Source organism: Bison bison, unplaced genomic scaffold (genome assembly GCF_000754665.1).
Source record: "Bison bison bison isolate TAMUID 2011002044 unplaced genomic scaffold, Bison_UMD1.0 scf7180017864490, whole genome shotgun sequence".
NCBI classification, from domain to species: Eukaryota; Metazoa; Chordata; class Mammalia; order Artiodactyla; family Bovidae; genus Bison; species Bison bison.
In genome coordinates, this window is record NW_011495049.1 from 2901443 (window position 1) to 2925773 (window position 24331).

Genomic DNA, 24331 nt, shown 5'->3' on the forward strand with positions numbered 1-24331 from the left:
AGACAGCAAAAGAGACACTGATGTATAGAACAGTCTTATGGACTCTGTGGGAGAGGGAGACGGTGGGAAGATTTGGGAGAATGACATTGAAACATGTAAAATATCATGTAAGAAATGAGTTGCCAGTCCAGGTTCAATGCACGATACTGGATGCTTGAGGCTAGTGCACTGGGACGACCCAGAGGGATGGTATGGGGAGGGAGGAGGGAGGAGGTTTCAGGATGGGGAACACATGTATACCTGTGGCGGATTCATTTTTACATTTGGCAAAACTAATACAATTATGTAAAGTTTAAAAATAAAATAAAATTAAAAAAAAAAAAAAGAAAAGAAAAGGACGGTTTTCATTCCAATCCCAAAGAAGAACAATGCCAAAGAATGGTCAAACTACCATCCAATTGCACTCACTTCACATGCTAGCAAAGTAATGTTCAAAATCCTTCAAGTGTGTGAACTGAGAACATCCAGATGTACAGGCTTGATTTCGAAAAGGCAGAGGAATCAGAGATCAAATTGCAAGCATCCATTAGATCATAGAAAAAGCAAGCGAATTCCAGAAAAATATCTACTTCTGTTTCATTGACTACACTAAAGTTTTTGACAGTAGATGACAACAAACTATGACAAATTCTTAAAGAAATTATTTACCTGCCTCCTGTGAAACACTATGCAGGCCAAAAAGCAAGAGTTAGAAACGTACATGGAACAATGGACTGGTTCCAAATTGGGAAAGAAATACGTCAAGGCTGCATTTGGTCACTGTGCTTATTTAACTTACATGCAGAGTACATCATGTGAAATGCTGGGCTGGATGAAGCACAAACTGGAGTCAAGATTGCTGCAAGAAATATCAATAACCTCATATATGCAAATGACACCACCCTAATGTCAGAAAGCAAAGAGGAGTTAAAGAGCCTTTTGAAGGTGAAAGAGGAGAGTGAGAAAGCTGGCTAAAAACTCAACATTCAAAAAATGAAGTTCATGGCATCCGGTCCCATCACTTCATAGCAAGTAGATGGGGAAATATGGATATAGTGAGATAATTTCTTTTTTTCGGCTCCAAAATCACTGCAGATGGTGACTGCAGCCATGAAATTAAAAGACCCTTGCTCCTTGAAAGAAAAGCTATGACAAACCTAGACAGTTTATTAAAAAGCAGACAAAGGTCTCTATAGTTAAAGCTATGGTTTTTCCTGTAATCATGCATGGATATGAGAGCTGGACCATAAAGAAAGCTGAACACTAAAGAATTGATGCTTTTGAACTGTATTGCTGAAGACTTTTGAGAGTCCCATGAACTCAAGGAGATCAACCCAGTCAATCCTAAAGTAAATCAACCCTGAATATTCATTGGAAGGACTGATGCTGAAGCTGAAGCTCCAATATCCTGGCCACCTGATGCAAAGAGCTGACTCATTTTAAAGACACTGATGTTGGGAATGATTGAAGGCAGGAGGAGAAGGGGATGACAGAGATTGCAATGGTTGGATGGTGTCATTGACTCAATAGGCAAAAGTTTGAACAAACTCCAGGAGATGGTGAAGTACAGGGAAGCCTGGAGTGCTGTGGTCCATAGAGTCACAGTGAGTTGGACAGGACTGAGTTACTAAACAACAGCAACAACATACCAGGAAGCTAAAGGACACACCTAGAGGTGCCATTACACTTCCAGGGTTGACCTTTAAAGATCAAAAAGTGGGTGGTGGCCAAATGCCTGAATATCTCCATACCCTTCCCCAAAATAGTTGGAAAAAAAATTCCCTCCCTCAGCAGCTTATGAAATTAACCAGCCCTTCAGAGCCTGCCTGCCAATGCAGGAGACATAAGAGACGTGGGTTTGATCCCTGTGTTTGAAAGATCCCCAGGAGGAGGAAATGGCAACCCACTTCAGTATTCTTGCCTGCAGAATCTGTGGACAGAGGAGCCTGTGGGTTACAGTTCATTGGGTTGCAGAGTCGTCCAATATGTGAAGCAACTATGAGTGGACACAAGCATAAAAGTTAACTAAACCACATTTTGAGGCTACATTCACCATCTGTTATGGCCCACACTGAATAAATCTACTTCTTACCTATCCTTTTGTCTTTCACTGAATTCTTTCTGTGATGAGCCATCAAGAACCTGAATTATATCAGGTTCTGAGACCAGGTCTGTGATCTCAGTTGGAAGACCATGAGTTGGATTTGAGTTCCAGTTACATGGGTTCAAGTCCCAAGCAGGGTTTTGACCAAGTTCGAGTCCTAGCCTCTTGGGTTTGAGTTCTAAACTCGGTTTTGTCTGGGTTTAAGTCCTAAGCACATAGGTTCAAGTCCCAATCTGAGGTAAACAGCTTCATGATGACTCATTTAACTAATGTATTACAATGAGCATATAATGAGGCTGAAGGTCTACTGAAAGTCCAATCTTCCACCATCTTGGGCCTAGTGGGTTCTAACTGGTTTTGTAGTATCCTGTTCTTCTTAATGATTGTGTCATATTTTTAATGGTTGTGCCCTACCCGCTTCCTTTCTGTCTCCAATGGTACAATCTTATCTCAGATTCAGTGACTTGATTTTGTATCTTTATCTAAGCCTTAAGTCAAATGACCTAAAGCTGAAAATGACAGCAAGCTATTATTTTCCTAAATCAGGGAGACAAATGTCCATTGAGAGAAATCTGGAAACACTCTCAACAAGTTCTCGGTTCTATGTCCTCACTGACTTTTTAAAAAATGCCTTGTATTTTCAAGAGAGTAAATTTTATTTAAGAATTCAGAGCTTAACGTTTGCTTATTCAAAAGGTGCTTTTAAGTATTTAAAATATATTAGAGCAAACATTCATTTTTTTTCACATTTATTTGTCTCTTTTCTTTTCCTTTTTATTTTCACCTGCCAGATTTATTTTGTGTTTCCCCTCTATTTAGTCAGAGATAGAAAAGAGATTATATGTGTCACTTCATAATTCTTTAGCCAAGATATCTTCAGCCATATTACAACGGACAAGGTAATCTCTTATATTTCACCAGTTTAATAGCCTGACCACAGTTAGTATTTGGAAAATAGAAAGAATATTCAAATTACTGCCATAAATTCAAACTATGACTCTTCTTATATATCAGCTTTGAGAATACTTTGTTGGAGAGGAAAAATTTCTTTCCCTTCTCTCCTTCTGTGCTCTTTTGATTGCCAAAGGATTAAATTCACAAATAACAGTTTAACATGAGAAAAACAAACCACAGTTAAAGGGCATGTACACGTGGGAGAAACAGGGAAACTAACACTCTAACCTGGCCAGAGCCTGTACCTTAAATCTCTTTTCCAGGTAAAGACACAAAGATGTTGAAAATTGGAAAATCTGTTATGAGAAGTTACCTAGAAAAGCACAGTAAAAAGTTGTTATGCAGATTTTAAGTCCATGCCTTCTCCATTGATGCCGGGAAAGATTGAGGGCAGAAGGAGAAGTGGGTATTGGAGGATGAGATGGTTGGATGGCATCATCAACTCAGTGGACATGAGTTTGAGCAAGCTCTGGGAGATAGTGTAGGACAGGGAAGTTTGGCAGGCTGCAGTTCACAGAGTCACAAAAGGTGACATAGCAGGGACTAAGCACCTTCTTCATTGGAGAAGAAAATGGCAACCCACTCCAGTATTCTTGCCTGGAGAATCCCAGGGATGGGGGAGCCTGGAGGGCTGCCATCTATAGGGTCGCACAGAGTCAGACACGACTGAAGCGACGTAGCAGCAGCAGCAGCAAGCACCTTCTCCACTGATAAGAGTCATCTCTGTCTTGCTGGTACAACTGGGGAGACACACTTGCAAAAGATTTCCCTTTCAAATGTAAATCTTTTACAAAGGGTATATTTGACTTGCGTTCAGAGCTTCTCTTATGGTTTAGTCACTAAGACGTGCCCGACTCTTGCTATCCCATGGACTGTAGCCTGCCAGGTTCCTCTGTCCATGGGATTCTCCAGGCAAGAATAATGGAGTGGGTTGCCATTTCCTTCTCCAAGGTCTCCTATGGCTACAGTTTCTTAAAAATAATCAGCCTAAAATAAACCTTATACTGAAGAGGATTATTTTATGGTAGCAAATTCTTCTCTTCTACAATTTCCTGAAACACATTAAAAGTGAGCTTTTGAAATTAAGATTCATTGTCATTTAGTATTTTGATTCGTATGAACCAAAAATGAGAAAATTCCATCTTCCATTCTAATTCAAGTTTACAATTTGGTTACTGTGGTAATGGATTTCTTTAGCAGTTTGGTTTTATTTATCATCACACTGAGTCCTAAAACACAAGCCTTCTTTGTATTGTCTAACAATGTATTCAATCACTTAAAAAAAATCAACTTATCAAAATTAATATCATTATCTTTAAAATACTGTAATGGACTTGAAACTATATTCCTCTGATTGGGACTTGAACCCACAGTCTTTTAATTAGAATTACATAACCAAGCCAAAGCTGGGAGAAAGAAGGATTTGTTGCTACTTGCAAGAAGTAAAAAGAACCCTGGGAATCTTTCTCAAAGCAATATCTCCTTGAACAACATAATTGAGGAAATTTTAAGCTAAGGGTATATGCATATTCATGAGGGGATTGAGCAGAGGAGAATTCACCATTGACTTGGGGCAAAGATTGACTGAGTCCAAGATTTAGTTGACTGAAGTCATAGGAGCAGCAGCATCATCCCGTCTTCTACCTGGGTAGGGCCCTCAGTCCTGCAGAGCTCAAAGACTGTAATAGATTGCTGGGTATATTCCTTGGGGAGGAAGTAAGACTCTTTTATTGCTGAACTATTGTTTCTTGACTGTTTTTACTCTGTTACTGCATTCCCTTACTTTTCTTATAATCACTGATTACTGAGTCCTGTTCAAGGTTAAGCATTATGGCCAGACACAGAACACAAAATGACTTATGCCAAAATGGTTTCTCTAATGTCAAGAAAGCCATTCTTGGTTCTCTTTCTCTGGGGATCCCTAATTTATCTACTTATAAAATCAGATATTAGGATTAATTCAGCTTATCCTAAAGTTAGTTTCTTATTTGTGTTTTTGAGTTCACCTTATTCAGGTCCCTAACTCAGTTCTTTTTCTTCTTTCACAACTTTGGTGCCCAAAAGAAAAAGAAAGAGAGAGAGAGAGAGAGAGAGGGAGAGGGCAAAAACTTCCCTCTGTCTTTCTGGATTATTCTGAATGGTTTAAGAATTTAATTGATAAGAGAAAAAGTAACAGGAGAAAATCAAACAATAGTTTAACAAGTTTATACTTGGAAGAGACCCAGGAAAACTTAGTAACTTTTCAGAATTGCTGGAACTCTCACCTTAAATTCTATCTTCAGCTAAAGACAAAAGAGGATGCTGAGGTGGAAGTGAAGGGTTGGGATTTCAAAGGGGAGGAAGGCAGTTGCTGTGGACGTGGAAAAGCAAATGTTTGGTAAACAAATGTTTGCTGGGCCTAAAAGAGGCAGTGTGATACAGAGTGGGACTCTGATCTCTAGGCCCTGACAAGTGTTCCCCACCACACCTAGCCCAAAGTCTTTGTGGGTATCTCCGGTGATAGTGCTCTTTCTGGGCCAGGCCCTCTCTCTAAATTCCTTAGGCAGCTAAGTGGGAGGAAACAAGAAAAACTCCCTGAGTCTTCTGTTCATTTAAAATAATCCTTGTGCCAAAAACCACATTTTGGGATGGCAAAGCTTGCTTCCCTACAAAAGTATAAGGTGATAACATTCTGATATGGAGTCTCATCCTCTTTACTTTTGATTTGTCCCAAAGTTAGCATCTGGCACAGGTAATTTGGAAATCTATGAGCTAGAACAGAGACTGGCAAACTGTGGACCATGGTTAAAATTTATCCCATTGTCTATTTGTGTATAGCCCTTGAGTTAAGAATACCTTTTACCCTCTTTAAGTGGTTGGAAAAAAGATTTTTAAAAAAGCATATTTCTTTACACATAAAAAGTATATTAAAACTTCAATGTCTGTAAAGGAAGATATATATCTTGAAATGCAGTCAGGCTCATTTGTTTATGTGGCTTACTTAATTGGAGCTGAATAGTTATAACTGCCCTGTTATTCACAAAGCCTGAAACATTTACTACCTATCACTTTATGGATAAATGTTGCCAATGACTAATGTGGAATATGGGCTTCCACAGTTTTTCACTACTAGAAATAATTTTGCGCTTTGAAAAATGCAGTATATACCAGTATATTCAATCTCAAATAACTGAAAAAAAAAGAGAGAAATTATATACTGTAGTATATGTAAATGTTCAGATATCAAAGGCTTAAGAAATATCTGTAGGGGGATGCTTGAAGTTAAGAAAAAAATTAATTCAAAGGAAAAAGTATGATTATTTAATATTATCTGCAGAGTACTTTAGTCATTTCACTGAACATATGTATTTTGAAGATGTATCATTTCAGAAATTTTGAACCTGAGGCTTTTGATATTGATCTTCAGCCAATTTCCTCACTTGCTCCAATAATGGACAAGAAAAGATCCCCAATTCAATTCACCTGCCAACTCTATCACACCTAAGCTTGACAGAGCAATTATACTGTGTGTTAATCCACATCCTCTTTGAATCAGTGTATGGTTAGTGTGAGAGAAATATAACTAAAATTAAATGAAGGCTAGATATTAATTTATCTATAAAATCTAAAAAAGCTCCATTGAAATAACATTTGAAGTGATCATTGAAGAATGGAAAGTGTTTTGTTAAGTGGAAATAGAAATCGGAGTAATATTTTAGACGGAAGGTATATCTTGAACAGAAACCCATTGATGGGAGGGTATGGTATGTATTTTAAAAAAATATTAGTATTTCTAAGTGATTAGAACAAATGGTGCATGTATAATAATTAGGAAATATAGAATGGAATTATAATGTGAACTGTTTTGAGTGTAAAAATAATTTGACTAAGCAGTAGACAGCCACTCACAATTTTAGGAAGTATAGGTATATGATCAGACCTGTGCTATTGAATTACAGTCTCTGAAGTGTTATATGTATAACCAGGACTTGGCAATCACAACCCATTGGGATATCAAAAATATATACTAGCACTTCTTCTGTTTGCTTTTAATCTGCAGTATTAAAATAGTGAGCTTGGTTATATGAGGTTTGATATATTACTTACTATATGGGTTGATCAGGCACTGGGATAGTCTGTGTGTCACGTGGTCCTGTATCATACTTGATTAGTAAAGCATTCTCAGGGGAGTATGATTTCAAAGCAGCAGTGATGGCAGTGTACCCCTCATTCCTTCTAGCTTCCAGTTTACTGTTACTTATTGATATTTATGTCTACCTGGTTAGTGGATTCATGGATTATATCACCCAGTTTTAACTAAGCTTAACTTTGAAAAATGGATGAATATTTTAAAAGGTAGTTGAAGAACATTTTAATGTTGCAGACATAGCAATCAACAAAAAATGGCAGTTATGCCTCAAATTTAATTATAAACTGTTGGTCACCAACATAATGAGGTCAAATAATTATGACCTTAACTTTGTAAAAGGTGGCCAAAATCAAATTATTAGGAGGACAATTTGGTGTATATAAAAATACCCACTATTATTAGTGGTATAATTAGTAATCATGCTTAGCAGGCAATTAAAATATTAAATATTAAAATAAATATTAAAATACTATTTTATTTTTATCTCATACTTAAATTATGTTTCATCATGTGAAAAATTTATTAATACAGTAGTTCAAGACACAGTGTTATAAATAAATATTATATATATGTATATATTATATACATATATAATACACTGTTGATTTCCTATTTGATCTCCATATGTAGTATATTATATATATATATATATATATATATAAAGGACTGTCTTCACAAGTGTTTTACTGGTACTGTACTGTACTGTAAGTCACTTCAGTCGTGTCCGACTCTGTGCGACCCCACAGACGGCAGCCCACCAGGCTCCCCCATCCCTGGGATTCTCAAGGCAAGAACACTGGAGTGGGTTGCCATTTCCTTCTCCAATGCATGAAAGTGGAAAGTGAAAGTGAAGTCGCTCAGTCGCATCCGACTCTTAGCAACCTCATGGACTGCAGCCTACCAGGCTCCTCTGACCATAGGATTTTCCAGGCAAGAGTACTGGAGTGGGGTGCCATAAATGTTTTATATGTAGTAAGCTAGTAATCTAAAATGAGAGCAATTGGTAGTTTCACCTTTCCTGATATGAATTGGGATTGTGGAAATTATGAAAGGAAAGGAAACACCCTTTCCTGGAAATATTATGTGATGACATAGGTGAGATGGAGATTGGATAGCTTGAAGGATGAGTTTCTGATGCTTTGATATGATTACAGTGATATCAAGTAGGGAAGAGAAGCTGAATAGAACACAGTGAAGTTCCCTTTTGTCATTATTTTTTAACTAACAGAGAATTATTCAAAAATTAGTTTTCTTGTTTTCACTAATGAATATCTTCAGTAGAATCCAGCATTCTAAGTGATCCCTGTGAAGTGAAAGCTAACAAAGAAATTAATTGACCTATATTTTCAGTAATGATCTCCACATGAAGTATAGACAGAACAGATGTTTTCTGTTTTAAGTTGCATGTGTCTTTTATTTCTCAGTTGTCATGCTGTAATGAGCATTAGTTTAGCAAATGTTTAATTTTGAGAAACATAATACACACTTTTGGAGGTTGTCACTTCATGTTACTTCATGTTATAAGACTTCAGTTCTGAACAGAATTTTGAAAACTTGCAAGTTGTGAAAGTTAGAATAGCTCTAAAAGTAATTTATCCTTTTACTCATACGTTTTTTAATTAATATGTAGCTGAATCCATTGTTGAGCCATATTTTACATAACTGGAGTAGTTTAAAGCTTAAACAAAAGGCTTAACTGTAAACTTTAATTACTTTACTTCTGTTAGTTCTGTGTACTGTGTGTGTTTGGGTACTGCTTCATATGCATGCTGCTGCTGCTGCTAAGTCGCTTCAATCGTGTCCGACTCTGTGCAACCCCATAGACGGCAGCGCACCAGGCTCCCCCGTCTCTGGGATTCTCCAGGCAAGAATACTGGAGTGGGTTGTCATTTCCTTCTCCATGCATGCACATAATATCATTTTCATGTATGACTGTATAAGCTCTGGTGCAGTATTTTAGTGTAAAATTATATTTCTAAAATGTCTGAACAAGATGGAGAAGTGCCTTTATCAGCAAGAAAAAAGTGATAGTAATTATGTGACAATGATATAGACCATCGGTGTGATTTTCATATGCTACTGACTGAAATCACAGGACACTGATTGACCTTTCAGTTCTTTTCCATAGGTAAGTCCTTTTGAGCCTGTGAAAACAGTAATTTATGTTGATATCCTATTTGATCTACTTGCAAAGAAACTTAAAATCAAATAAATGATCCAATTTTATTAACTGAAAAGTATTTGTGGCATGTGTACTTGTATACTCAGCCTTATGCTTTCCTGAATATATTTTATCTTTGTTTTTTTAATGTGAATATATTTTCCATATTTATTATGGTAATCATTTCAAGTCAATTCTTCAAGTATTGTATATAAATGCATTAATACATTCAAATATGGGCTTCCCTGGTGGCTCAGATGGTCAAGAATCTGCCTGAAGTGCAGGAGACTTGAGTTTGATCTTTAAGTCAAGAAGATCCCTTGGAGAAGGGAATGGCTAGCCATTCCAATACTCTTACCTAGAGAATTCCATGGACAGAGGAACCTGGCAGGCTACAGCCCATGGGGTGGCAAAGAGTTGGACATGACTGAAGATTATCTCACTCACTCATTCAAATATACCAAGATATACAAGTGATTCTTAGAATACATCTAAGAATACAAGAATATACAAGAATATTGTATAATTTTTTCAATTATGCTATGCAAATACTGATCTTTTTATAGAAAATACACAGACAATGGATTTAATCCACATTTTAAAATTTTAAAAAAAGCATTATAGGTATATAAATTCAAGATGGCAAGATGGTAAACAATGTGGAACTCATCTCCTTCCACAAATCCATCAGAAATATGCCTACAAATGGAACAAGTCCTACAGAACACCTTCTGACATCAGCAGAATACTGCAGGTATCTGAAAGGATAAGAAAGATCTCCATGTAACCAGTAGGATACCTTATAAAAAAAAAAGAAAGAAATAAGAAGAAAAAGAAGATGTGGATGGGACCTGCACCCCGGGAGGGAGCTAAAAAACAGGAGTTTCTCACACCCTGGGAAGATCCTCTGACTGGTGGGAGAGATCAGCCAGGTCAGAAAGGAGCTTCTCAGAGGAGAGCACAACCACCTTTTTGATAGGCAAAACAGAGAGACCCCAACCTAAGACATGCTTCCTCTGCTATGAACAGGCTGGGTACTAAAACATAGGGCTTAGAAAACAGATCCAGGGAGAGGTCTGCTATTGGCTGTGTAGAGACAACTTGAAGGATCTGGAGTGTGGAGGCCCCTCTCATTATCCAATGCAGGCTTTGGTCACCACAACACCAGTCATACCTCTTATTAAGGGAATGAACAGCCAGTGTATACTCCTAGAAGAGACTGCTGGCAACGACATTAAAGGCAACCCTCACACCAAAAAATATTAAACCCAGACAGGCTACACAGGGGCACTCTCACAGAAAGATAGCCCTCTGAGACCATGGTCATAATTGTTTCTCTTAAACTCATAGAGAAAAAGAAATAAATAAATAAAGGTAAAATGAAGAAGCAGAAGAAACGCTCCCAATTAAAAGATCAAGAGAATATTCCTGAAAGAACAATAAGAAAGATATTTTTAGTCTAACAGACACTGAATTAAAAAAGGAGATAGAATACTGAAGGAGTTAAAAAAAAATACAACCTATATTTCTACAGAAATGCAGATTACTGTAACAAGGAATAAAAACTATAAGGAGAAACAAATAAAAATGAGAAAATGAGTTTACTGATATGAAAACTGAGCTAAAGACAAATAGAAACATAAACAACACAAAAAAAATGATTTAAAAATAAAGAGATTCTGTAACCTGTAGGACAATATCAAGCAGTCTAAGATATGTATGTTTGGCATGTCACAGAGATAGAGCCAAGAATATAGGCAGAAAAGTGTCTAAAAATTAATTTAACAAAAACAACAAAAAAATAGAAGTTAAAAGTAAAGAAAAAATCTTAAAAACACTGTAGAGGGAAAAATAATATATGAATCAAGAGATATTCTATGCTCATGGATTGGAAGATTCAATTTATTAAGTGGTAACTTCTAAAATTACTCTACAGACTCAACGTAAATTTTGGTCAAAATCCCATTAAAAAAATTGATGTGTAGATGCTAAAATTAATACGTAAATGCAAAGAACCTAGAATAGTTAAAATAATGCTGATAAATAGGAGCACATGTTTGGATTATATGAGAACTCTCTCTTTGACCCCCTCAATTTTGCTATGAACCAAAAACCGCTCAAAAAATAGTCCTTTTATTTCCATACAAATTGTGAAATTATTTGTTCTAGCTCTGTGAAGAATACCGTTGGTAGCTTGATAGGGATTGCATTGAATCTATAAATTGCTTTGGGTAGTATGCTCATTTTCACTATATTAATTCTTCCAATCCATGAACATGGTATATTTCTCCATCTATTAGTGTCCTCTTTGATTTCTTTCACCAGTGTTTTATAGTTTTCTATATATAGGTCTTTAGTTTCTTTAGGTAGATATATTCCTAAGTATTTTATTCTTTCCATTGCAATGGTGAATGGAATTGTTTCCTTAATTTCTCTTTCTGTTTTCTCATTATTAGTGTATAGGAATGCAAGGGATTTCTGTGTGTTGATTTTATATCCTGAAACTTTACTATAATCATTGATTAGTTCTAGTAAGTTTCTGGTGGAGTCTTTAGGGTTTTCTATGTAGAGGATCATGTCATCTGCAAACAGTGAGAGTTTTACTTCTTCTTTTCCAATTTGGATTCCTTTTATTTCTTTTTCTGCTCTGATTGCCGTGGCCAAAAGTAGTCTTATGGACCCTGTTGGAGAAGGAGAGGGTGGGAAGATTTGGGAGAATGGCATTGAAATATGTATAATATCATGTATGAAACGAGTTTCCAGTCCAGGTTTGATGCACGATACTGGATGCTTGGGGCTAGTGCACTGGGATGACCCGGAGGGATGGTATGGGGAGGGAGGAGGGAGGAGGGTTCAGGATGGGGAACACATGTATACCTGTGGCGATTCATTTTGATATTTGGCAAAACTAATACAATATTGTAAAGTTGAAAAGTAAAATTAAAAAATTAAAAACAAAACAAAACAAAAACAAAAACAAAACAAAACAAAAAGAACAGAAAGGTTTTGATAGAGGATGTATTTTTCAGAAGTGAAAAAAACCTGCTTTTTTTGTTCTGCTCTACCTCACAAGGGGTATTAAAAGATTATGGAAGTACGTGTGCTTTTAAAATTACAGCTATATTTTTAAGCAAACCATTTGTTGGTGATGCAATTGCAAAAGGGATCTAAAATTATCACATTTATATTTGATTCATAGAATCGCATGTTACAAAGGGATGAATAGAATCTTCCAGACTATGTTTAAAATTCACTTGTAAGTTGTGACTTTACAAGCCAGGTTTCATCCTGGATCACATTTTTTTTTTATAATGCTGTGAAAATGAACAACTTTAACAATAGCAACAAATGTGCTGTGAGAATCAGTTGCTGAAAAGACTGAGATTTTCTTTTTATAATCACTAGTGTTGAAAGGAAGCAAAATTATCCATATAACATGTGAATGCCAATAAAGAGGTTTAAAATATCCATAAAAAATAAAGTCCTTTTAAAAAAACAAACAAAACAACAGAAACAAAGAAATATAAAAACAAAACAAAAAGACGTATATGCTAAGAACTAAAAAACAGTAATAAAAAGTATTGAAGATGATTCAAATAAATGGAAAGATTTCCATGCTACTGGGTTAGAATTAATATTGTTAAAATGGATATACCATCCAAAATAATCTACAGATTTAATAAGATCTCTATCAGATTACCCATGACATTTTTCACGGAACTAGAATAAATAATTCTAAAATTTATATAATCAATATAAAGGCAGAATTGCCACAAAAGTAATTCTACAGAAAAATAACAAAGCAGGAGTCATAACCCTCTCTGATTTTAGACAATACTACAAAGCTATAGTAATCAAACCAGAATGATATTGAGACAGAAACAGACATATGGATCAGTGGAACAGGATAGAGAACCCGGAAATAAACCCACATACCTATGGACAATTACTCTTTCACAAAGGAGGTAAAGCATACAGTGAGGAAAAGACAGACTCTTCAGCTAGTTGTATTAGGAAAAGTTGGACAGCCTCATTAAATCTGTGATATTAGAACACTTCCTCACACCATACAAAAGAATAAACTCAAAATGGCTTAAAGACTCAAATATAAGACATGACATCATAAAAATCCTAGAAGAGATCGTAGGCAAAACTTTCTTTGACATAAATCATATTTATATTTCTTAGGTCAGGCTTCTGAGTCAATAGAAGTAAATTAAAAAATAAATAAATAAGACCTAATCAAACTTATGAGCTTCTGCATGGCAAAAGAAACCATAAACAAAATGAAGAAGCCTACAGACTGGGAGAAAATATTTGCAAATGATACAACTGACAAGGGTTTAATTTCCAAATTATGTAAACAGCTTACACAACTCAATAATTAATTAAAAAAAAGTTTTTAAATGGGCAGAAGGCCTATTTAGACATTTCTCCAAAGAAGACACACATATGGCTGATAGGCATATGAAAAGATGCTCATAATTGCTAATTATAAGAGAAATGCAAATCAAAACTACAACAAGGTACACCTCACACCAATAGAATAACTATCATTAAAAAGTATACAAATAATAAATGTTGAAGAGGGTATTGAGAAAAGGGGATCCTCTTACACTGTTAGTGGAAGTATAAAGTGGTGCAGCCCTTATGGAAAACAGTATGGAGGTGCCTCAAAAAAGTAAAAAGAGTTATCGTATAACCTAGAAATCCCACTCTTGGGCATATACTCAGGCAAAATTTAATATGAAAAGATACATGCATCCCTATGTTCATAGCAGTGACGTTTACGATAGCCTAGACATATAAACCACATAAATCTTCATTGACACAAGAAAGTATAAAGAGCATGTGGTATACACACACACACACACACAGGAATATTATTCAGCCATCAAAAGAATAAAATTATGCCATTTGCAGCAACATGGATGGATCTAGAGATGATCATACTAAGCAAAGTAAGTCAGAAAGACAAAAGCCATATAATTTTACTTTTATGTGGAATATAAAATATGACACGAATAAATTTATCCATGAAACAGAAACAGATTCATACAGAGAACACACACTTGTGATTGCCATTGTGGAGGGAAAGTGAGAAAAAGAAGGACTGGAATCTTTGGATTAGCATGCAAACTAGTAGGTATAGGATGGATAAACAAATGGTTCTATTCTAGAGAACAGGGAACCGTATTCAAAATCCTGTGATAAACTAGAATGGAAAGAATATGTAGAAGAATATATAAGTAAACATATATATTTATACATGTATATGTGTAACTGAGTTACTTTGCTGTACAGCAGAAGTTAACAGTATACTGTAAATCAACTATTCTTTAAGGCTTTTTTTTTTTATTAAAAAAATAAAAGTATTGTTCTTTATATTAGAGAATAGGTAGCTAATCTACTCAGTGGTATGTTGATGTATTCCTTTGTGTTCATTTGTACGCATGCTTGTGTATGTGTAAATGTGAGAACATAGTTACCTTCAGTTCTGAGGGCACCATTCTTCCATATGTTTAAGATGTTCTTACTGAACTTTCAGTTTTCTCACCCACACATAATTCTTTAGCACTTTTAAAAATCAACTTACATTTATCTTTTCCAAAGTGTCAACTTGTTTTCATAATACAACAATTTAATTTTCATATTAATGTTTTGTTGTTTTAAATAATCATCAATTGAAATTTGTAATTATAATAACCAGTAAAGCTGCATAGATAACTTTTAAGAAATACAGAATTGAATCTTGGTAAGAAATCGACTCAACTGGTGAAAACAGATGTGAGAGGGATTATTAGAGAAAAGCTGTGATGATTGAGCTACTGTAGGATATCAGTAGGTGAATTTTCAGTGTGTTTTTGATTGAATTTAGTTGGAGACTGCAATTTTAAAATAAAATGCCAAGATCCACTGTGTATCAAGATTCACCTTTATTGAGATATTTGTCCTACAATTTACTTCATTTTACCTTACAAATTGCAATTGGAAAATGTCATCGATTAGGTGTAAAGTGTAAAAAATAGGGGAACAAAGCAGGTTATTGAGTTAAATTACATTTAGGAGAAAGAAGTGTACCCTCTTCTATTAACCTCAGTATTTGAAAATATTTATCTAGTAGGTTTTTTAATAAGAAATCATTGAAACCACTTATTTTTAATTATGGAAAATTTAAAATAAAATGACTAATTGTCTTTAAGAATTTGAAAGTTAAATGACACTCAGTACCTTAATCTGCAATAAAATGTGTATTTTATTCTTTACTAACACACACAGTTTTAAAATCCTACCTCATACATTTTTAAATCTCTTAGTTTATTTATTTTAGCTCATTTGTCTTTTAGTTGAACATTGTTCTTTACCTATTTGAAACATTTATATATTGAATTTATTTTTCTTTGCCCTGTGCAGTTTATAATCTAAACATTGCATCAATTGGTTATCTCTATTAAGAGAAGTCAGTAGAAACCCGTTATTAACCTATAAATCCATTTATGAACTTAAGCAACATAATTTAAACTGAACAATAATTTGACAATGGTAGAGATAGCAAAGCCATTAACTAATCACATTGATGAGCATACTGTCATGTAAAGGAGTCACAGATACACACTGCAAAAGTCAGGCAAGATTTATTGGGAGAAATGTGCATATCATGTTAACACTATTTATTTAGTTTAATCTCGGCATAGTTGGCCCCTCTGCCAGTGGAGAGGGGCCTTGCCCATGTTATGCTTTACCTATTTATAGATTGGGGACAATTGAAATCTGTTGGTTAGAAAAGAGACAACTTCTGGAACCCAGTAGCTGGCATCAGCCTGTTCTATGGAGGTAATTCAGACCTTCCTAGCTAGTTCTTTGTTAAGACACCAGAAGTGGAAAGGAAATTAACCTATTCTCTAGTCAGTCCACATGGAGATTCTTCATGGTATTCAGGTATCGTCTTTTCAAGTCTGGAAACTATCTCCTAATGTTCTAGTCTGTCAAATAGTCAGTCCTAGGTAATTTCATATCTCTCACTGAGAGGAAAATGTGGTATTATTACTCCCAGTGCTGTAACTATTTAACTTGGAGTATTCTTTAAATTGACAGTGCCACATCCCAACTTTTTTTTTTTTTTTTTTTTGAGAAGGAAATAGCAACCCACTCCAGTATTCTTGCCTGGAGAATTCCATGGACAAAGGAGCCTGGTGGACTACAGTTTATGGGGCCGCAAAGAGTCAGACACAACTGAGTGACTAAAACACACACACACACACACACACCCACACCCCAAGTACCTATGATATGCTGTCCTCCAGAATTTTTAAATGGGCTGACATCTTTAGTCCTAAGTGAAAGTCGCTATCTACAGTCAATCCCATTGACTGTAGCCTGCCAGGCTCCTCTGTCCATGGAATTCTCCAGGCCAGAATACTGGAGTGGGTGTTCCCAACCCAGGGATTGAACCCAGGTCTCCTGCATTACAGGGAGATTCTTTATCAGCTGAGCTACCAGGGAAGATGAAGTGTAAAAATGAAGAGCCGTACTAGTCTGTATCTGTGACATCCCCACTTGACAACTCACATGTAACTACATTCCACTTGCATTTTCTCCTTGTCTCATTTCCTTGGCAAATAGTAATTAACATAATTTAAAATAAAAATTTAAGCAAAATCACAATATTATAAAAGCACTTTAAGTAATTAAATTGTTTCCTTTATTGCAAATTTTATTTTAAACCTTCCCAATTATCATCTTTATTGACCGTATAAACAGGACTTAATGCTGAGTTGTTATTAATTTTTAATGCTTCTTATGTTGTTTAATACAGTGTATAATTTGGCACTGAATGTTTTAGTAGAACTAAGCTTTGACATCTTTCGCCATCATTCATACAAAGCGAATGTTTTTAATCAATACCCCTTCATCCCCCCCCGACCTGCATTTCATTTTAGAAGGTATACAGCAGTTTACCTAAAATATTGTTTAATATTTTAGTATATTTATAAATGAGATTTCACTTTTAGAAATTATAGTAAAAATTTCCCCCAGGATTAAAAAAAGTATACAGTTATAAAATATTATAGCTGGAAGTAATGACTTCTCAACAAATTTTCAGTTATAGACATTTTATTTTAATCAAATGGCATCTACATACTCTGGATAAAGTTGAATATTTAGAATAAGAGTATTTTCTTTTAGAAAAAAGTATATCATTGTGAAATTATAGGTCACTTAAATCCTCAGAAGAGTTTTTACCAACACCATGCTTGGGCGTTAGCTTTCCTGGGACTTTCTCCTTGAGTTAAGCAGGCATTTCTTAAGGTTTAGCTTATTAAGACCAGCTAATGTTTTCAAATGGGAACACAGCTTCTATTCCCTTGGGAATATGTGGGTGCCTGTCTTGTCAGGATTTCAAATACTGATAGCAAATCATAATTAAAGTATAGCTACAGTTTCATGAATATTCAATCACTCCATAAAAAGAATCAACTTGGGCCATAGATCAATTGCATGAAAGTTGATAAACTCCTTTAGCAAGTGTGATATTTTCAGGGAACATATTCAGGTGCAAGAGAAATGTCATTTTCTTTATTTTTTTTTCCTTACAATTCAAATTAATCACTCTGTGTGATTTCAGAAAATTTAATGTAGTCTATTTTTTTTCTCAGTTGTTTTAGATTTAAACCCCATCATATCCTGCTTTTATTTTTTCTCTTTTCATCTTCTCTTTCATGAGATGGCATTTCAGTCCAAGATGGGGGAGGTGGTGGTGTTTCCATGACCTACATAATGCTATGGCCTGAAAGAAAGTCCCAGCACCACTTTTTCGTCCCTCCTGATGTAACTCACCCACTGGGTCCTTCTCTTGTCTGATTATGAAAGGTTGATATTTGCTGCCAAGAAGTCTACATTCCCACTTGCTCACTAGCTCTATGTCCACTCTAGCATTGGGGGATCCATCTTTCTTTCCCCAACCTAAGATCTATTGGAGCTAATGCAATATTCCATGCTGTTCAAAATACAGGGAAAAAAAATGCTGCTCACTGCAACATACTGGGTTACATGTAGGTTATAAAAGACAGAGACCCTCTTGGTTTCTTTAGAGGGCATTTCTTTTCTTTTTCTTTTTTTTTGGAGTATAGTTGAGTTAGAATGTTGTGTTTGTTTCACTTATACAGTAAAGTTAATCAGTTATACATATATCTACTTTTTTAATTCTTTTCCCATGTAAGTCATCACAGTATTAAGTACAGTTCCCTGTGCTTTATAGCAGGTTCTTACTAGCTGTCTACTTTATCTATAGTAATGTGTATGTCAGTCCCAATCTCCCAATTAACCCCCCCAATCCCTTAGCAATCATCAGTTTGTTTTTTCACATGCATGACTCTACTTCAGTTTCATAAATAGGTTCATTTGTACCCTGTCTTTTGATAAAGATTCTACATACAGTATAAGTGGTATCATATATTTATCTTTCTGTGTCTAACTCATTTTACTTAGTGTGACAATTTCTAGGTCCTTCCATGTTGCTTCAAATGGCATTATTTTGTTCTTTTTAATGACTGAATAATATTCTATTGCATATATGTACCACATCTTTTTTATTCATTCCTCTGTTAATGGAAATTTAGATTGCTTCCATGTCCTTTTTTCTCATATCCTGAATGCATGGGGGTCTCTGTGGGTTGTGTGCCCCCAAAAGATGAAGCATGACTCATCCATGCTCAAATTCTCAAACCTGTCTGGGATTTGTATTCTTCTCCTCAGCTAATCCTGAGTATAATCCTTTTGTGCTCTACTTCAACTCAACTCCATCTCTAGCCTATAGTAATTTGTTTAAGTGAAAGATGTCAATGTCAAGCAGGATAAAGAGAAAAGAAACAAACATAAAACCTCACAAGTCTGTTAATGTCTCCCCATTTCACAAAGCCACAGTTTGAAAGTTATGCTTAAGACTAATATCATGCTATGCTAGGCTATGCTAAGTCACTTCAGTCGTGTCCGACTCTGTGCGACCCCAGAGACGGCAGCCCACCAGGCTCCCCCGTCCCTGGGATTCTCCAGGCAAGAACACTGGAGTGGGTTGCCATTTCCTTCTCCAATGCATGAAAGTGAAAAGTGAAAGTGAAGTCACTCAGTCGTGTCCGACTCTCAGCGGCCCCATGGACCGCAGCCTAGCAGGCTCCTCCGTCCATGGGATTTTCCAGGCAAGAGTACTGGAGTGGGGTGCCATCACCTTCTCCAAGACTAATATCATAGGAATGTGTTAAGTGGTGATTGAGTGTGTTGATGGGAAATTGCCCAAGAGACCATCACTGATAGAAATCATTGTTTGGCAATGAATACTATGCTCTGACAATGTCAGTAGGTGACTCCATTCAATCACAGCCTTAAAGATATCAAATGGCACAACAGTGGAAAATCACCAAAGTAAGAGGAAAGAAAAGAAAGGGATAAAGGAATGCTGGAACCCCATATCACATATTAGCTAGGCTCTAGTCTCTCCAGACTCTAACCAAAATTCACAGGATCACAAAGTCTTCCTTCCCCTCTGACCAGTCCTGTTGCTTTATAACTATTTACTTGCACTGTCCCTTAAACTCACATTGCCTGTGTTCCCTTTTTGGAGCTCAAGCATAGTGCATTATATATAGAAAGTGGAAGGCACTGAAGGTGTTAGGACCCCAGATGAACTGAATGAAGAGACAAACATTTTAGCAACCATTTCACATATACAAAACGTGAAGAATATCTGGACAATAGTGACAGTCGAAAGAAAATTGAGCAGTTATCATTGTCAAAATGCCTGCCAAAACTGGCCCAGGTCTTGAAATGACTCTATACCCCTGAAATAATATCTTACACATTGAAGCAAGTCTTTAGGGAATTAAAAAAAAAATGCAGGACAAATTTAAAAAGAGCTGTCATATGTATGGCATTAATTTTTAAAGATTAAAACAATTTATTATTGCTTGAATACAATGAAAATGATATTTCAAGCAGAAATAGTCATATGTCTAATTTGGTGTATATAAGCTACAATTATTTTAGATTGAGGGATTCTATATTCCAAAATTATTTTCTGAAATTTTTTTTAGCATTTTCTTTCTGATAAAATTCAGATCAATGAAATTTAACTGTGCTTAACTATTATAATGCATCTTTCCTCTAATAAAAATAGGACTTCAACAGCACAGGCACCAAATTTCATTTTCTACTGTTTCTGTTTTAGGTAAAATGTAAAACTATAGTATTCCTCTGCAGAAGTAATTGTATAAAGTCTACTTAAATTCACAGAAATATGACTTTTATAGAACAAAAGAAATAGAGGCAGCCAGAATATGAGTAGGCTGAATAAGCATTAATAATGTTTATTTGACTCCCTACCCTTTGCAGTTTAGCACAATATTCTTTATCATAAAACAGGAGGTCTGGGTAGGTTGTTTACTTGTTTGATATTTTATACTCTGAGGAGAAATATTTGCAACTAATTACTATGCTTAGAAAAGAAAATCATTCACATGGAAAATGAACTTTGAAAAACAGTGTGCATATATTTTAGCTCTAATTCTTTAAGAAAGAACTTGCACATCATTTTTCTTAAGGTGTGAGATACAGGTTTTTGAGAGTTCATATTCTCCATAAGTTATACTGTCTATTGTGTATGCGGATGTATTTAAATGTTCCAAAATGCTATATTTTATTTGCATGTTTAAATTATAGGGCAAATTTTCTTCATTTCTATTTTGTATGCATTTGCCTCTCATTTTATGATACTTAGATAATACACAAATAAGAGATCTAAGTAAAAGTAGTCTGTACCAATTAAAAAATTGAGCAAAAATAGAAATCAACCTATAACTAAGGGTGTGGATTCCAAGGGTAAATAAAGATTATGATAACCATACTCATGATGGAAAAGACTAATAATAATAACCATAATGCATATATTGCAGGTTTTACTCAGTTTTCTTTCCCTTAAGACACTACAACTCTTTCTGAGAATCTTTCTCTGTTATTGTAAGTTAGCTACGTGGGATCACAGGTCCTGTTCCAGCAGCAGAAACATAACTCAGACCTTATTGAATATTATCATTCTAAATCCCTGGCTACAGATATCAGTTCAGGACACATCTCCCAACAAGCCAGAATTCCTTTTCTTTCAGAAAAGTGAAAGTGAAAGTCGCTCTTTGAGACCCCATGGACTATACAGTCCGTTGAATTCTCCAAGGCAGAATACTGGAGTGGGTAGCCATTCCCTTCTCTAGGGGATCTTCCCAACCCAGGGATCGAACCCAGATCTCCCACATTGTGGGCAAAATCTTTACCAGCCTAGCCACCAGGGAAGCCCTGGTTCTTTTGGGGAAATGTCAAAAAATATTACTTACCATCTGGAAATTTCTAGTAATGAAAGCAAAATAATGACAAGCTGCTGGTGATCAGTTCTCCCACCATGGGAAGAAAGCTTCTTTAACAAAGCCAACACAGAGGGAATGAGAACTTGGAGACGGAGACAGACAGCTAGAGATACTTTAATGATAGTTTTAGATCTAGATTCAGGCCTGACTCTCAAGAGCTTGACTGCCTAACTATATTCTCTGGATTTTTACCCTATTTGAATAGATCAATTCTTTTTGCTTAATTATCTTTGAGTGAGTTTCTTACAATTGCAGCAAAAATGGTTGCCCTGGTGAAGGGGCAGTTAATTTGGGTCTAGAATTTTGTTCAGTGCTTACAGAAATTTTCACATTGAATTTTGTCAGTCTCAAGTTTTTAAAATTGGGAAAAGGTAAGCAAACCAAGTGACTTACTCAAAAATCCTTAACTGGTAAAAGGAGGAATGGAGTCAGACATGTGAAAATACACTCTTAAGTGTTAGATAGAATGAATAAATTATCAGGGAATAACAGCTTCTGTGACCTTTTGTCTCTCCATTTCCATAATACTATGTGAAACAACCGTATTATATTTGTTGCATCCTGAAGTTATCCTTCATTCATCTTCCCTTCATCACTTTAGTTAATGGGAATTGTCATTATCTTTAATTTAAAATCCCTGAAAAAAAATTTTTTTAATATTCTTTGTCTATTCTACTTTTTTTGGTCAATTAATTAGTGATGAAGAGGTTCTAAAAAAGTAAAATGTTTAAAAATATATTAGATTTGACCAATATACCTCATACTGGTATGCATCTTGTTTTCTGAAAAATAAAGTTTCCATGCGAGTGATCATTTCATATAAATGCAAAAACTATTTCCTTTGTTCTTTGTACTGTTCTTTAAGTGATTGTATTTAGTAGATAAATATTCATAAGTAATGATTAACACAATAACTTTTTTTTTTAATTTAAAGGTTCTGTTTGTGTGTTTTTTACTTTCCATTTTGAAATAATTCTAGACTTAAAGAAAAGTTCATTTGTAGTACATACATCACTCAGCTTATCTTAATGTCAGTGTCTTACATAATTCTGGGGTACTCCTCAGAACTAAAAGTTAACACTGATACTCAGTATGGACTAATCTACAGACATTATTCAGATTATTACAATTTTTCCCACTAATGTCTATTTTCGCTTCTATAATTTCACATTGTATTCAGCTGTGTCACATATCCTTCAGTTCAGTTCAGTTCAGTCGCTCAATCATGTCTGACTCTTTGCGACCCCATGAATTTTCCATCACCATCTCCTGGAGTTCACTCAAACTCACGACCATTGAGTCTGTGATGCCATCCAGCCATCTCATCCTCTGTCGTGCCCTTTTACTCCTGTCCCCAATCCCTCCCAGCAAAAGAGTCTTTACCAATGAGTCAACTCTTCGCATGAGGTGGCCAAAGTACTGGAGTTTCAGCTTTAGCATCATTCCTTCCAAAGAATACCCAGGGCTGATCTCCTTTAGAATGGACTGGTTGGATCTCCTTGCAGTCCAAGGGACTCTCAAGAGTCTTCTCCAACACCACAGTTCAAAAGCATCAATTCTTCGGCACTCAGCTTTCTTCACAGTCCAACACTCGTAACCATACATGACCACTGAAAAAACCATAGCCTTGACTAGACAGACCTTTGTCGGCAAAGTAATGTCTCTGCTTTTCAATATGCTATCTAGGTTGGTCATAACTTTCCTTCCAAGGAGTAAGCGTCTTTTAATTTCATGGCTGCAGTCACCATCTGCAGTGATTTTGGAGCCCCCCAAAATAAAGTCTGACACTGTTTCCACTGTTTCCCCATCTATTTGCCATGAAGTGATGGGACCAGAGGCCATGATCTTTGTTTTCTGAATGTTGAGCTTTAAGCCAACTTTTTCACTCTCCTGTTTCACTTTCATCAAGAGGCTTTTGAGTTCCTCTTCACTTTCTGCCATAAGGGTGGTGTCATCTGCATATCTGAGGTTATTGATATTTTTCCCAGTAATCTTGATTCCAGCTGGTGCTTCTTCCAGCCCAGCGTTTCTCATGATGTACTCTGCCTATAATTTAAACAAGCAGGGTGACAATATACAGCCTTGACGTACTCCTTTTCCTATTTGGAACCAGTCTGTTGTTCTATGTCCAGTTCTCACTGTTGCTTCCTGAACTGCATACAGATTTCTCAAGAGGCAAGTCAGGTGGTCTGGTATTCCCATATTTTTCAGAATTTTCCACAGTTTATTGTGATCCACACAGTCAAAGTCTTTGGCATAGTCAGTAAAGCAGAAATAGATGTTTTTCTGGAACTCTCTTGCTTTTTCCATGATCGTCAATTTGATCTCTGGTTCCTCTGCCTTTTCTAAATCCAGGTTGAACATCAGGAAGTTCATGGTTCATGTATTGCTGAAGCCTGGCTTGGAGAATTTTGAGCATTACTTTACTAGCGTGTGAGATGAGTGCAATTGTGCAGTAGTTTGAGCATTCTTTGGCATTGCCATTCTTTGGGATTGGAATGAAAACTGACCTTTTCCAGTCCTGTGGCCACTGCTGAGTTTTCCAAATTTGCTGGCATATGGAGTGCAGCATTTTCACAGCATCATCTTTGAGGATT